We start from the raw sequence: 15,490 nt of genomic DNA on the forward strand, positions 1-15,490 counted from the left end.
AGCTTGTAGGAAGGCAAAGGCCGACCTCCTCGCTGTATTGAAGCACCCTAGGGACATAGAGATAATCAAGACTAGGAGGGCGGAACTGAAGCAAGCTATCCACCATGCAAAGGTGGAATGGGATTATTCCAATTGGGAAAACATTTTGGCCTCCCTCCAGACTAGAGATGCTCGCAAATTTTGGCAGATAGTGAGCCGACTCAAGCTGTGGAGGCCAATATTGCGGCTACGGTGTGGGAGGACCACTTCCGCAGCCTCTATGAAGAGGTTACCCCTGGCTTGCCCAAACTCCAAGATGGGCTATCGTTTGAACACCGTCTACTCCCCGGCGGGTCAACCGCGCAATCTAAAACTTTGGAGGGCGTTGTCCCAATGCAATTTTCACTGGGGGAGGTTTTCAATGTAATATCTAAACTGCCATTGGGTAAAGCCCCCAGGCTAGATAAAATCCCGGGAGATTTATTTAAGCACTAACCTAGGGTCTGGACCCCCTATCTGTTGGAAGTTTTTAATGCAATCCTTGGGGGAATGACGGTCCCTAGTACTTGGCTGGGAGCAGAGATTGTACCTATCTTCAAGAAGGGCTCTCCTCTGCTCCCAGCCAATTAAAGGCCAATCAGCCTCATTGATGTTTCACAAAAAACCTTCGCGAGGCTGATACTTGACCGCCTGCAGGAATGGATGACGGACCATTCAATCCTAAGCACGTTCCAGGCAGGGTTTAGGAGTAAGGTGTCAACTACGGACCAAATTTTTCGTTTGGCCCTCCTCTTTTGGAAGACGGTGCGGGTGGAGGGGGGTACGTTGTACACTGTCTTTGTTGATCTCCGCGCAGCCTTTGATCTGGTTCCGCGGAGTAAACTTTGGACGGTACTCGCCAAACTCGGCATCCCCGCCGCTCTTTTAGACATCATTGTTCGTCTACACACACACAATTATGCACAGGTGCGGTGCGGGAGGATGGGTTGCCTCTCAAAAAGATTTCCCGTTGGCAGAGGGGTAAGGCAGGGTTGTGTCCTTGCACCGACCCTGTTTTGCCTCTTTGTCAACGGGGTAATCGATTACCTAAATAATGTCCCTAACACAGATGCACCTAGGCTCGCCGGCAGCAGCGTGCCCGCAATTATGTTTGCGGACGACACCCTGCTGCTGTCGAAATCCCCAATGGGGATTCAACGTATTCTGGAGGGTTTTGAGGCATTCTGTGGAGAGCATGGTCTCGAAATTAAATGCCCTGAAGACCAAGTATATGATTTTTAATCCCCCCAAAAAAACACGCCCCAACCCCTCTATAGGCCTGAACAGGCTAGAAAGAGTCTTTACGTTTGAGTATCTGGGTGTGACCATGAATGATAAATTGGAATGGGGCGATCATCAAGTTAAATCCCAGCTCAGATTGGCTCAAATAGCAGGGGGAATAATTAGGCTAGTCAAGTCTAATAAATCATCTGTTAGACCGTTAGCCCCCCGTTGGAGATCTATAGACTCCAGGCCAGAGGTGCGATTCTCTATGGCAGTGAACTTTGGGGACATGCCTGCAAAAAAGAGCTGGTCACTGTAGAAAACAAGTTTCTTAGACAACTCTTAAAGTTACCGGCTAGTACCCCCTTCTGCCCCTCAGGTTGGATCTGGGTCTGAAGCCTTTGGACGAAGTAGTGGGTGTAAAGCCCCTAACCTTTTGGAGAAGACTATGGTCCACTCCTGAGTTAGCCAACTATAGGCAGGAACTGCAGGAAATTCTTGCTCTTCCTGCTATAGAGAAAATCCCGTGGTTTAAATATCTAAAAACTGAGTTTGCCCGGCTGGGCCTTTCGACCCTGTGGAGTGATCCTGAAGTGGCCCGTCAGGGATTGTCCCGCAAACATCTGGTGGCAACTTTTAATGCATGTAATCTTGCATCTCACACACAGGGTACTCGCCCAGATTCTTTGGCTAACACTTTTCTTGGAGTGAAAGATTCTTACAAGTTTGAGTCAGTTCTTGATGACATCTGTCCGAATCTGGCCAGGAAATTATATCTGCAATGGCGGTATGGTACTCTTCCGCTAAGAGCATTTACCAGTAAATGGAAGCAGCACTCCCTGGAAAACTGCCCTGGCTGCAATTGTGGGCTTTAAGATGAATTACATTTAGTCTTCTTTTGCCCTGCCTACATTGCGGCTAGAAGGTTCTGGATAATTCCCTTATGTAAAAAACTAGGGTTTGCTAAATGCTCTGAGGCCTTTAGAATTCTTCAAACTGACCTTTCAAAAGTAACTGTTTTTGCAATGGCCAAATTTCTCGAAGCAGCATGGCACAAGAGATTGCTTTTAATTCCTAGGGTACTTCATCCCTGATTCAGTTTATGTATTAGTTAGTGTATAAACTTCTTGTATCAGGTCTTTTATGTAAGATTTTAGCTATACTGTTAATTCACCTTCATTTTTAAATTGCAATATCATAGATTGTTTTAATTAATCAGTACTGGTCTATTTGATTGTTTTTATAGTATAGGTTGATGTGTATAGGGGCATTCTCTCTTTTTTTTTTTTTTTATCCGTGTGCTATCCCGCTATTGATGTAACACTGATGTCTGATTTTTGCTTGTATTAATTCTATGCTTATCTTTTATAGCAAATTGCCGAAATAAAGACTAATGAAACTGGATGAGCAGCTTTACTGTTCCTTGTGAGAATGTCATTGTAAACTCTGGCATTCAAGGGCCCTTTTTGTTTTTGCACTTGGACGTCAAGGGGCATTAGGAAACAGAGACCAGTCCATATATTACAATGTTTGAAATCTCTTCGGATTTGACCATTGTTGCCTTGCTGGTATAATGCTTAAAAGCATTGCATATTGCCATCGAGGGACAGCAGTTTCATATATTTTTTTCTGGGAGGTGATAGTAAATTACATAAAATAAAGTAATAAGGTCTGTAAGATTTGAAGAGCTTATAGTAGCGTTCATGTAAAGACTTTTAAATTGCTTGTGATAAAAAACATTGTAAACTCTAGCTTGACTGTTCATGGACCCTTATTGCGCCAGAACTTGTCCGCCTGGGTACTTTTAAGACACTCTGTATCTAAATAGGGCTTGGAGCCCGCCTGTTACTTACCATTAGTCCGCTTCAGGGTCACTCTTCTTTTCAGGCATGTTCATTGGCAGTTCAGCCGAAACTTCACTTCCGATGCTTGCTGTGGAGCAGAGACCCAGCACAGATTAATTCAACTTGATTTGTGCCCATCTGCTGCTCCCGGCGGGATTGAGGTACTATTTCTTGCCCCTCCCACTCTCCCTCCCTGCTGCTCTCTCCACATGTGCTTGAATGAGTTTCAAACAGCACTACCCCCACTCCACGTTCTTGCTTCTCCCGTCCCCCAATCAGCCTCCTCTCGCTGTTGCTTACGCCACCAAATTTGGGATTGATCGTTTTGTCATGAAGCTTTATCTTGAGTCACACAAAAAACAAACCCTCCGCGAACACAACATTGTGCGTGAATAGGGGAGCCTTTCTTTCCTAAAACCTATCATCTCGTGTATTGCCTTAAAAAAAAGAAACCTTGCACTATACCAGGCGTCCGCGTCTCCAACCTTTTATGTAATGACAACGATTGATGTTCAATGAAAATCGTCCCGAGGTTCTAATAGTATTGGTGTTGTAATAGTGTGACATCAGGGCATAATTATATTTGTGGCCACCGTATGCAAGATTATAAGCAGTGATCACCTCAGTTTAGAGTTGCAAGCTGTAATGTAAAAAGGCTTTGTAATATTTTATGTCTCTACATTGGTAATCCATAAAATCCATAGCTGTAGTGCCATTACTATCAAGGTAATATTAGTGTTACATCTTCCCAATGCTGCATGATTGATCTGTCAAATATTGGCTTTAAATATATTTAGGAAAATCCACTATTCCCTTCCAAATATCCACTAATGAGTTCTGAAAATACATACATTTCTGGCTCAAATACATACTTTTCAATTTTTGTGTACATATATCAATTCAACCAAGCAGAGTTTCTAATTTAGTAGGCTGGGATGCACACGAGATCTACTTCTAGGTAGCTGGAGAGCTACAATTGGCGACAATTGGAGACGAGGATTATGGCTTCACTTTCTTCTTTATTTTAACAGCAGCCATTTCATCTTTAAACATACAAAACTACAATTCCCATGAACCAGCGGGAATTAGTTGACAACTCGTATTAACAGTCTAACATCCTGCAATCATGTTGAGGCACTCCCATGAAGATCATAGTCCTGTGAGCCCACAACCTCTTTCGAAGCGCGAATCAACCACAACTCTGCTCTCAAGCGTCCCATTTCCCCGAATCCACTCCTGAGGAAAAAAGGGGAGATAATCACTTTCGAACACTTCATGGCAAAACATCAATCGCCAAAACAGCACAAGACTATGCAAGCAAGAAGAACAATGACAGAACAAAATGTGAAGTACACAGGTACATTAATTGTTAAAGAATGACACACAAAGCTCTATAGCAACACTCTAAACACATCTCCATTCAAATCTGGAAGGAAAATCTAATACTTACTCTTCACGGGGAGGGTAAACCATGTTCGAGCTCCATGGGAGGGATAATCTCGCCTCCTAGTCCTTAATAGAATTTGAAACTTTCCGTTACGATAAGTAGGACATTTTTCATTGCGTGGCAGGACTGGAGGCAAGGATTATGGCATTTTAAAGCTTGCTCATCACAAGCCGTGCAACATCTACCACAGGTTTGAAGTAGAACCTTTGGAATGTGGAGTCGGATGACCAATCTGCCACATTCATATTGTCCTCCAGACAGGCACCAAGGCTAAACGCCTTTGACGCCATTGCTCCCCGCATTGAATGTGCACCAAAAATGTAAGAGGTTCACACCCGCTTCTTGCATCACCCAGGTAACCCAACGGGCAATGGTGGGCCAAGAAACCACCTTGTGCGGTTTCCTGAATGCGATTAAGAGCAGTCTCTCACCAAGAGGGCAAAATTCTGCTGAAGCACTGGACCACACACAACGATGGCACATCTGAGAAGGAAGGGTGTTCAGTAACTCTGACATTAGAATTAGTACTTCTGGAAATGGTGATTGATACCTTGAAACATTTGTCCTAAAAATCCAGGGCTCTCATCAGAGACCTGTTTCCAAGAGAGCAGACACCGCAACATGTCCAGTTTCGCTGACAGTTCCTTCCTTGACAAGAACCTGTTCGTTGCCATGACGGAAACAAATTAAGCACCAAATTCATGTCCCAGAGCTGTGCATATCTGGGCTCCAGCGGGAGCGACAAACTAATACCACGCAGCAGGCGGCTCACAAAAGGGTGCTCCCCAACGGGTGATCCATCGATTGGCACATGACCCGTGGAAATAGGGGATCCGAATATATTAATGGGGGGAAATGCCAAACCCTCCTGTGCCAAATGAGCCAGAAAATTGTGCACTGCCATTATGTCGGCGACGACAAGATCGGTACTCCATCGCATACACCAATCACACATGGCAACCATGCTGATCGTTATCTCTTATTGGTACTGTCTGCCCAGGCCTTGGACAGAATCTCCTCAGCTTTGCTCAAAAGGCCTGGGACTTACCATCAACTCCGGAAATCCTCCACGCCATGACATGCAAGGAACCCTTTAGGACCATTTGACGAGGAAGGAGATCCGGGTTGAGCAGAAGATCCACACAGAAGGGGAGTTTGATTGGAAAATCCCAGGAAAGCTCCAGAAGAACTGGAAATCAAACCTGAGATTTCCAAATGGAAGTTACCAGGACGAACTCTGCTTGTTGGAACCTGATCTGAGCTGATGCTCTGGTTATCATGGCAAATGGGAGAAACGCGAAGCCCTTCTCCAGGCTCCAGTCCTGCAGGAAGGCTCCGTGGCACACGCTTGCGGATTCGGCATCCAACTGAAAAACCCGGACAGCTGATGGTCCAGGCACGAGGCGAACAGGTCCACCGTGAACAGACCCCACCAATTCTGTAAGAGCAAGAAAAGTTCTGGCTTCAGTTTCCAGGAGCTGGAGTCCTGAAGATGGTGGGACTGCCAGCCTGTGACACAATTCTCTTGGCCGGGAATATACTCCGCAGTGACAGAGATCTGGTTGACTAAACAGAAGTTCCAGAAGGTGAACGCCAGATCCGAGAGGGCTTTGGACGGGGTACTACCCAGATGGTTGATGTACCGAACTGCAAATCTTTTGGCCATCTTGAGGAGAACGCAGGACTGAAATCTGTCCCTGGTCCAGCAGCAGACCGTGAACGAGCTGGCCAGCAGCTCCAAGCAATTTATATGCAAATTATGCTCTTGCAGAGACCACTCACCGCCTGTGGAAAAAAATGTCCACATCGAGCTCCCCATGCTGACCTGTTGGCATCAGACTCACTAACAAGATCCAAAGATTGTGGGAGAGCCACTACTGAACTGGATGACCAGGTGTGAGTAGGGAAGGAACCTGCACAAATGATACACCTTAAGGTGTTGCAGAACCCGATAATGAAAGGGACCCAGAGGGCTAAATAGAAGCTGAGTGCAGCCCCACCAGGCGCGTGAGCATACGCAGTGACATTGACTGTCCGGACTGGCCGGAAAGCCACTTTGTGGGATGGGAGACACAAGGTCTTCACCATCAAATTGATCACGAAACCCAGAAAGGTGGCCTTCTGGAAGAGAACCAGGAGGGAGTTTGCTTTGTTGCTAACCAAGCCCAAGCTCTTTAGCATGTCTATTGTACCCTAAAGGTGTTGTGATAACCTGTGTGGGTCTTGATCCATGAAGAGTATGTTGTCCAAGTAGACGATCATTTGCAGGCCTTGCGTCTGTAGGTGTTCCACAACAGGCTTGAGCACTTTTGTGAAGCACCACAGAGCGGAGGCCAGACTGAAGGGCAGGGTAGTGAACTCGAATACCTCATGAAGCCAGATGAACTGGAGGAAGCGCCTGTGCGGGCCAAACACTTGACATGGATAAATAAGCGTTCTTTAAGTCCAGGCAGACCATCCAGTCGGCGCAACGCAGGATTTCCCTCAGTAGCTGGATCCCCTCCATCTTGAAGTGACGATACACAAGCCACTTGATGAAATCCCTTTGGTTGATGACTGGGCGCTGCCCCTGTCTAATCTTTCGACCAAAAATATGTTGCTGACAAAGCCGTGAGGGTGCAGGTTGGTCGGGCAGATGGCCCCTGTGGCCAGAAGAGAGGAGACCTCTGCGTCTATCAGGGCAACCGCCTGAGCCGAAAACAGGATGGATCGAGGGTGCACCACCTGCAACAGGGCTCCCAAGATTTCTATGTGAAACCCCTCAATAGTCTGCACAACCCACACATTGTTTGTGATCCGTCTCCATAACTGGGAACAATTTGTCAGACGGCCCACTACCCTTAAGAGGGAAGATGGGTGAACACTCACCCGAATTGGCAGTTTGGTCGAAACCTCTGGATCCCCGGCCACTGGTACGCCAAATCCTCGTTGGGTAGAAATGACCAAAGCTGGATTGGTCCTGGTATTGTCCTCTTTTGGAGCCTTGCCCTTTAGGCTGGTACTGTGGAATACTGGCCAGATGAGCGAGCCCTGCCTCGTTCAGCCCCTCTAAAAACCAGAGTGGGAAAAACCTTTTTGATAGAGGACTGGGCCTTGTCTAAAGACGTAAAAGTATTTATGAACTTGCCCAGCTCTTTTGATAAAGAGTTCCCCAAAGAGGCCCCCTTGAGCCACAGCAGCGCCTGCCTCAGAATCAGCAGGATTAATTTCGGGTCCACTTTTATGAGCAGGGAGAACCGGCACTCGGTGGACAGAGGGCAGTTTGCATCGCCCAAAAATATGATTGCCCTCCGAGCCCAGCTGGACAAAACTTCTGGGTAGATCAAGCCCCCGAGGTTTTGGTGTCTTCCGCCATATCGAAGATCTCCTCAAGAAACCAACGGCCGACCCTACAGAACTGAAAAACTACCGGCCCATCTCTCTCCTCCCCTTTGCGGCCAAAGTCACTGAGAGACTCGTAAACACCCAGCTTGACCGCCTTCATAGAAGATAACTCCATCCTGGACGCCTTCCCATCTGGATTCTGCAGCAACCACAGCACCGAGACCGCCCTCCTCGCCGCCACCGATGACATGCGCATGCTACTGGATCAGGGACACTTCGCGGCCCTCCTGCTCCTAGACCTCTCTGCAGCCTTCGACACCATCTCACATCGCACGCTCGCAGTCGGACTTCACGACTCGGGGAATACAAGGAGCCCCCCCTCAACTGGATCCAATCCTTCCTCTCTGGCAGAACCCAGAGGATCCGACTCCTCCCTTCCTCTCCAAACCCACGGAAATCGGCTGCGGAGCACCCCAGGGATCCTTACTTGGCCCCACGCTCTTCAACATCTACATGGCCCCCCTCCCCGCCTTTGTCAGACAGCATGGGCTCAGCTTTGTATCCTACGAGGACGACACTACTCATCCTCTTGCTCACAAAGAATCCCGAAGATACCAGACTCTGCTTCCAGGAAGGAATGAAGAACGTGGCAGCCTGGATGAAGGACAGCTGCCTGAAGCTAAACTCAGAGAAAACCGAGGTCCTCATCCTCGGACCCTGCACCTCCGCCTGGGACAACACCTGGTGGCCCTCAGGAGCCCACCCACCCCTACAGACTAGGCTCAAAACCTCAGCATCATCCTTGACTCCTCCCTCTACATGAACTGCCAGATCAAAGCCGTCGCCTCCACCAGCTTCAACTGCCTTCTCATCCTTTGTAAGACCTTCAAATGGATCCCCCGACAGCAGAAGGACCGTCACCCACGCACTCATAACCAGCAGACTGGACTACGGAAACACCCTCCACGCGGAATCAACAAAAGTCTTCTACACAAGCTCCAAACCATTCAGAACGCCGTAGCCAGACTCGTCCTCGGGACACTGCGTCCCGAGCAGATGACCCAACACCTGCGAGGCCTCCACTGGCTCCCTGTCGAAAAGAGGATCACCTTCAAACTCTTCACCCACGCCTACAAATCCCTCAACAACATCCGACCGAAATACCTCAACGAGAGATTATCCTTCCATGTACCCAAGAGGATCCTCCGCTCCGCCGACCTCACCCTGGCAGAGGTCCCCCGCATCCGCAGAAACAAATCCAGCGGGAGAGCTTTCTCCTACATCGCAGCAAAAACCTGGAACGAGCTCCCTGTGAACATCAGACGCTCCCCGACCCTGCACATGTTCAGGAGAGACATCAAGACCTGGCTCTTCAACTGACCCGGAGATGCTGACCCCCTCACCCCTCCCCCCCACCCCCCCCCACACACACACACAGTGCCTTGAGACCCTCACGAGTAAGTCGCACGCTATATAAACCCCTGATTGATTGATTGGTAAGTTGGCCAAGACTATCAAGCAGCTTATCTTGGCACGCCCTCTAAGATCTTTTGATACCCTTCTTAGGGTCCTTCATAAATTTGGCTAAGAAGTTGACTATCCTAGGGTCACGTTCCGGGGTAAGTTTCACCCTCCTCTCCATTGTGGGCCGCAGACACTCAGCTCGCAAGCAGTTATGTGCATCTTTGCCCATAGGGGACCTGATGCGAGCCACCATGTACCTGGGATCCTTGGTGGAGGGAGCACACTTGGATGAGCGAGGATGCAAGATCTATTGGGTCCAATAAATCAGCAGAATTGATCTCTGGAACATCATGGCTAGGGTCCAGGGTCGGGCGCCAAGGTCTGGAAGGTCCAACCTCCTCATCGTCATCCTCAATATCTGGGATGGTTAGGGGTGAGGGGGCAGTAGAGTCCCTGGGTCAGTGGCATCACCAATGGGCGTAGACTGAGAGTGTTGCACGAAGAAGGCTTCTCTGAGGAGCTCAAATGCATTGTAATCTACCCCAGCTTCGTGGGGCCCTTCACTGGGACCGACTTAGAATCTTGGTTGGAGGGGTGGGAGGGGAGTGAGTCGGCAGAGCCTGAGCTAAGGTTATTTGAGCACAGGCGCAAGCAATTTGTTGGTACAAGTGTTGCTCCATAGGCACCATGGCTTCCTAAACCTCCCGTTAAATGGAGGCATCAACTGCCTGGTAAAACTAGTCGTCCAAAGGAAGGGCATTTAATGGGTCTCCCTCATACAACATGTTATCGGCCACCTTCATGGTAACCCAGCGCGAGAGCACAACGTAGAAAACCCAGGGAAGAACGAAGTGGAGTCACACAATCTGACATGGCGCTATTGTAGCGCTTAGATTCAAATAACGGAGAGCACAAACGCTATAGACTTATTTTTAGGGACTGGGTGTCAGCCACAGTTAGGATTGGGCAAAGCCTCACAGTCAGATGGGTCACCGCCACAGGACATGGCCCCCAGGTGCCAATATCTGAAAGGGGAATCCTTGCCTGGGAGCCTGTTCTGCAAGAAGCAGGCTCTCACAGCCTAATTAATATACGTAACCCATGGGGCGTTATGCAGGCAACACACTACTGAACCAGTTTACCAGGCATCGGGGAATATGCAAAACAGGCAAACAGCCGTGGCCGTACAGACCCCGGAGCTCGGGGTGTCTGGCTCCAGCAGGGCAAGGCTCACGGGTTGACACAGTGGGAGGCACGGCGCGCAATCTAGAATCGGCGCAGAGGTGATGCTGAATCGCACGCCAAGCCATAGAGATGGACTGCTGCCAGACAGACCCCCTAGCGATTGGAAGACCTCACCGAAATAACATCAGGGAGGAGCGCGTAGAGCTCCCGCAACAAAGCAGTCACACAAACACAAGCTTACCGCTAACAACAATAGAAATAAGGTACTGGGCGCTTTAACCAGCACGCAAAGCACATTGAAAGAGAGCAAAAGAGAGGGAAACTTAGCTTGATGGTTGCAAGCAGCGAAGAAAGGATGTGGGCTCACTGGAACATGATCTTCATGGGAGTATGATGGTCTGTTAATACGAATTGTCAGTTTTTGATATCCACTAATTCCCACTGTTTAAATGGAATTCTAGTTTTGTATGTTTGAAGAGAAATGGCTGCTGTTAAAATACATAAGAAAGTGAAGGTATAATCCTCGCCTCCAGTCCTGCCATAGAATTGAAAATGGTTTCTGTAATGGAAGTGCGCTACAACACAATGCATATTCCACGCCACTCTGCTGTACTCTGCACCGCTCAACTCTATCCCTTCATTCTACTAGGCACCACTCCTCTCTACACCACTTCACTCAATGCCTCTCTACTCTACACCACTCTACTCTGTGCCAATGCACTCTATCCCACACTACTCTACTATGTGCACCACTGCACTCTACACCAATCCACTTTAAGACACTCCAATTTACTCTGCACCACTGCACTCTACTCTGCACCACTCTACTTTACGCCACTGTATTGGATTCTACACCAATGCACGCTACACCACTACATTCTAATCTACTATGCTCCACAGAACTCTTTGCCACTGTACTCTGCACCACTCCATTCTACGCCAGTGCACTCTGACACTCTACTCTGCAAGACTGCACCCTCTGCCACTGAACTAAACACTGCCCTACACTGCACTGTATGCCACTGCACTGTACTCTGCACCACTCAACTTTGAGCAACTCTACTGCAATCAACACAAATGCACACTACGCCACTACACTCTGCCACTCTACTCTGCATCACTACACTCTATGCCATTCTAATCTATTCTGCACCACTGCACTCTACACCACAGAACTCTATGCCACTGCACTCTACACCACTGTTCTCTACCCAGCACCACTTCACTCTACTCTGAAACAATCTACTATATGCCACTGCAATCTACCCCACTCTATGCCAATGCACTCCACGCCACTGCAATCTACTCTACACCACTATAAACTACATCTGTGTACTCTATGCCAATGAACTCTACACCAATCTACTCTGCACCAGTGTACTTTACGCCACTTCACTCTAGTCAACTCTATATCACTCCACTCCACAATAACCCACTCTGATGCTCTACTCCATTAAATTCCATTCCACTCCACTCTGTCACTCCACAATACTGTACTCTACAAATCTATGACACAACTCCACTCTACAACGCTCTATGCAACTCCCTCTATGCTACTCAATGCCACTTTACTCCACCCTATTTTATGGCGCACTACTCCATTGCTCCACTCTGCCACTCCACTCTGCCACTCCACTCCCACACTCTATGACCCTCCACTGTACTCTACGCCACTGTACTCTACTTTGTGCTATTCCACTCTCCTACACTAAGCCACTCCACTCTACAACAGTTTACTCCGCTGTATGTCACTCTACTCTACAACAATCTACTTCACTCTTCACAATACCCTCTCGCCACTTCACTCGGCTCTACACCACTTCACAACACTATGTCGCTCCATTCTACTATACTATTATTCACTCTATGGCCCTGAAGAACTTGGTAATTTTCTCCCTCAGGGAATACTTACTAATATAACAAGAACTTGGCACAGACTCTGAAAATATGAAAAGACATCTTTATTAAACTTAACATAGTGAGGCCACGTCACCCAGAAGCCGTAGCAAGTGGATGAGGTAGTCTCTGGAATGAAGAGGACAGAGGCCTTTTATATGTTTTTAGCGTTACATGACTCAGTACAAAAAAGAAAGGGGCAGTTCTAGCTTTTGCAAACATGCAAAAACCCAACATTCCTTCTTACACAAGCTGCAGAAACCCATAATAAAAACCCGGCACATCCCCATCGTAAACAGGCCATAAAGAAGGGAGCAGAGACACGTGTGAGTAAGATAAGACAGGGTGTGTGTGCGATGAAAAGGTTTATGGCATGTTGTGCCTTGATGCTATCTCGCTCGGCCACTGGGAAAGGAACTGGCCGGGCAGGTTCGGCCTGGGGCAATGGTTTCAGCTTGCCCAGGTCACAGAGAAGTCAATTAAGGTGTACGTGTCCTTTGGAATCGAATTTGGCTTTTGGAAACTGTGGCTTTTCATTTGTCAATAGGCTTGGTAGCCCCTCTGTAGTACCACCTTGTCTCATTTTGTAACCTTCCATGATGACGCCCCCTTTTACATGTGTTGTTGCTCGGTAGACTTTAATTACAGCCTCCGAGGACTTTTGTTTAATAATTTTAACGTGCCTGTTGCAGGCAGGATACGCTCTCTCGCAACACTTTGTTTTATTTTTTTACATAGCACGGCATGCCACGCTGATAGTGGCGGCTGTGCCTTTGCTTTATTTTCTGCGTCAAACGCGGCTGCATGTTTTTTAATTATTAAATACTTTTTTAGAAATTGCCCCATGCCGCACTTACACTTAAGTGGCCGCCACACCCCTTACCTTAAACGAGCCGAGTCTAAGGAAAGGGGCACGGCCACCATAAAAGGGAAAACGTGTCATCGGGTGCTTATCCCCAAAAAAGCATTTGGTGGTCAACTTGACAGTCAAATGCTTTTTTTTTTTTTTTTTTTAAAGCGCCCCATACCGGGTTTTCACTTTAATGGAGGCCACACCCCTTTCTTTAGACACAGTTCGTCTAAAGAATGGGGCTTAGCCGACATTAAAGTTAAAGCACAGCATGGGCGGTTTTACAAACCAGCAGTTGCAATACAATAGGTATCACATTTACTAAACTCTCGTAAATGCGAGACCTATTGCATTGCAAATGCTTGTTGTTTTTATCATTATTTACCACCATTGCTTCCAGAATTCCATGTAGAGTATTACTCCGAATATAAAGTCCTTATTAGATATGGAGACATTCAAAGAGTATTAGTCAGTACTCAGAGATGTGTTTTCTTTCCACTGTAGGGTGATTCAACTAGCTGACTGGTCCATTTGGTATTCCACATTTGTCCCATTTAGTCTGGACTGCCTGTTTATGCCCAATGGTATTGGAGGATTAGGACTGGGCAGGCCAGGTACTAAATGGTTTCTGGAAGATTAGGTGTCCATGCATAGTTCAGTGTACCTGGGCAAGGTATTCCACGTTTTTTGGGCTTGAGCAAAGCTCCTTGAGGCTTTCATCAGAGCACCAGGCATTGAGATGGCATATGGAGCTGAATTGAAGAGTGTGGATCTAACTGTATCTGACCAATTTGGTTTCAAGACAATATGTATCTCTTCATTGTGCTTACTGTTGAGGATCATTGTGTCTAATGTTTAACCAGTTAAAAAAAGTATTTTATGCATGACCTTAATGGAGGGAGAAGGGGTCCTCTCTTGCTAGTTTTATGTTTTTGTTACACAGCACAGTCAATGGTAGTGTTCAAAACGTAGGAAGCATATGAAAGTATACTGCTGCTTTTCTTCATCCTTGCAACAACACAGAGCTTGAAAGGTCATCTCTCCATGTAGCCACATTTCAGCTGCTCTGGCCTTACAGCCCAGACATTGCTTTCTATTGATTGGCTTTATCACTCTCATTTGCTTACTTCTTGTTCAATGGTTTGCCTTTCTCTTCTCTTGCTTGTTTCTCCCCCGGTACATAGCCTCATTGTCATTCTTATGATTGACAAAGTTGCTTCCTTCCACTGCTCTCTTTTAAGGAACGATTTTTTTTCTACCACTATATGAGGGTGCATGTGTTTTCTAGCTCTCTCCTTTGTGTTCTTCTCCCGCTTCCAATGCCTGTCTCGTGCTCTGTTGCTCTCTCCCTCGTTTGCTTCTTCTCAACTCGTTTGCCCCTGTGCTTCTTGTTGCTCTCTCCTGAGTGAGCTTCTCCATCTACCCTATGTTTGCCATCCTGTGTTCTGCTCTATTTCTCTACCACGTGTGCTTCTCCTCGCCAGACTTCAACATCCGCACTCTATTATGTTCTCCATCATGTGCTTCACCCCGTACCACATGTTCTTTGCTCTCTTTTGTGCTGCATTTCCTTTTCTCCCCCATCGATTCTCCCACCTGCTCCTCTGTTGCTCCCCCACCCGTGGTCCTTCTCTTATTTTTATTTTGCGCTTTTGTGCAAAAAAAAATATAAATTCATTTCAAGTGGACTCTGGCACCTTTGTTGGTAAAGAAGAACAAGCATTTACAATGCAGTCGGTCTCACACTTGTGAAAGTTAGAGCTATTGACGTTGAAAATGACAGGCTCTATATACCATGTCCATCATTTCGCCAAGTCTTATAAGTACACTCTGAGACATTAACTCCCAAGTAGAAAAAATAAACATCACAAAAACATGTATTCAATGTCCCCTTGTTTTTCTGCAGCGCTAGTTGCTCTTAGAGTGTTATTAGATGAATGGTCGCTTTCACCTAAACTGTGATTTTAGTGTTCAGCGACCTTATGGCTGGTATGTTTTCAGGTTTTTTGCTCATGGCTGCATTTTTTAAGAGGCATTCTCCAGTCATACCTTAAAAAAAAAGCTGTTGCTAATAGCTACAAATACACTATATAGTGTACCATTTTGTTATCTGTGCTGACTGAACTTACCTATTTCAACAGTTTAAACAAGCCATGGTATTTAAGTAGTGTTTGTTGTTAAAATAGAGGTGAAGATACTTGCCTTACACAAGAGTCTTGCAACATTTTCAGATTGAGT

General features: G+C 47.0%; 2 long non-coding RNA genes across 2 annotated transcripts in view; one reads left to right on the top strand and one right to left on the bottom strand.

Moving 5' to 3' along the window:
- Positions 1–15,490, top strand: part of LOC144784566 (uncharacterized) — a 218,081-nt gene that overhangs the window by 127,422 nt on the left and 75,169 nt on the right. The gene's annotated exons all lie outside the window — the stretch shown is intronic.
- Positions 3,095–15,490, bottom strand: part of LOC144784568 (uncharacterized) — a 30,151-nt gene continuing 17,755 nt past the window's right edge. The window contains exon 3 of the long non-coding RNA XR_013601679.1: positions 3,095–3,174. This is a non-coding gene — a long non-coding RNA (uncharacterized LOC144784568). The remainder of the gene's footprint in view (positions 3,175–15,490) is intronic.

The sequence above is a fragment of the Lissotriton helveticus genome, chromosome 10 (assembly GCF_964261635.1).
Source record: "Lissotriton helveticus chromosome 10, aLisHel1.1, whole genome shotgun sequence".
Taxonomy (NCBI): Eukaryota; Metazoa; Chordata; class Amphibia; order Caudata; family Salamandridae; genus Lissotriton; species Lissotriton helveticus.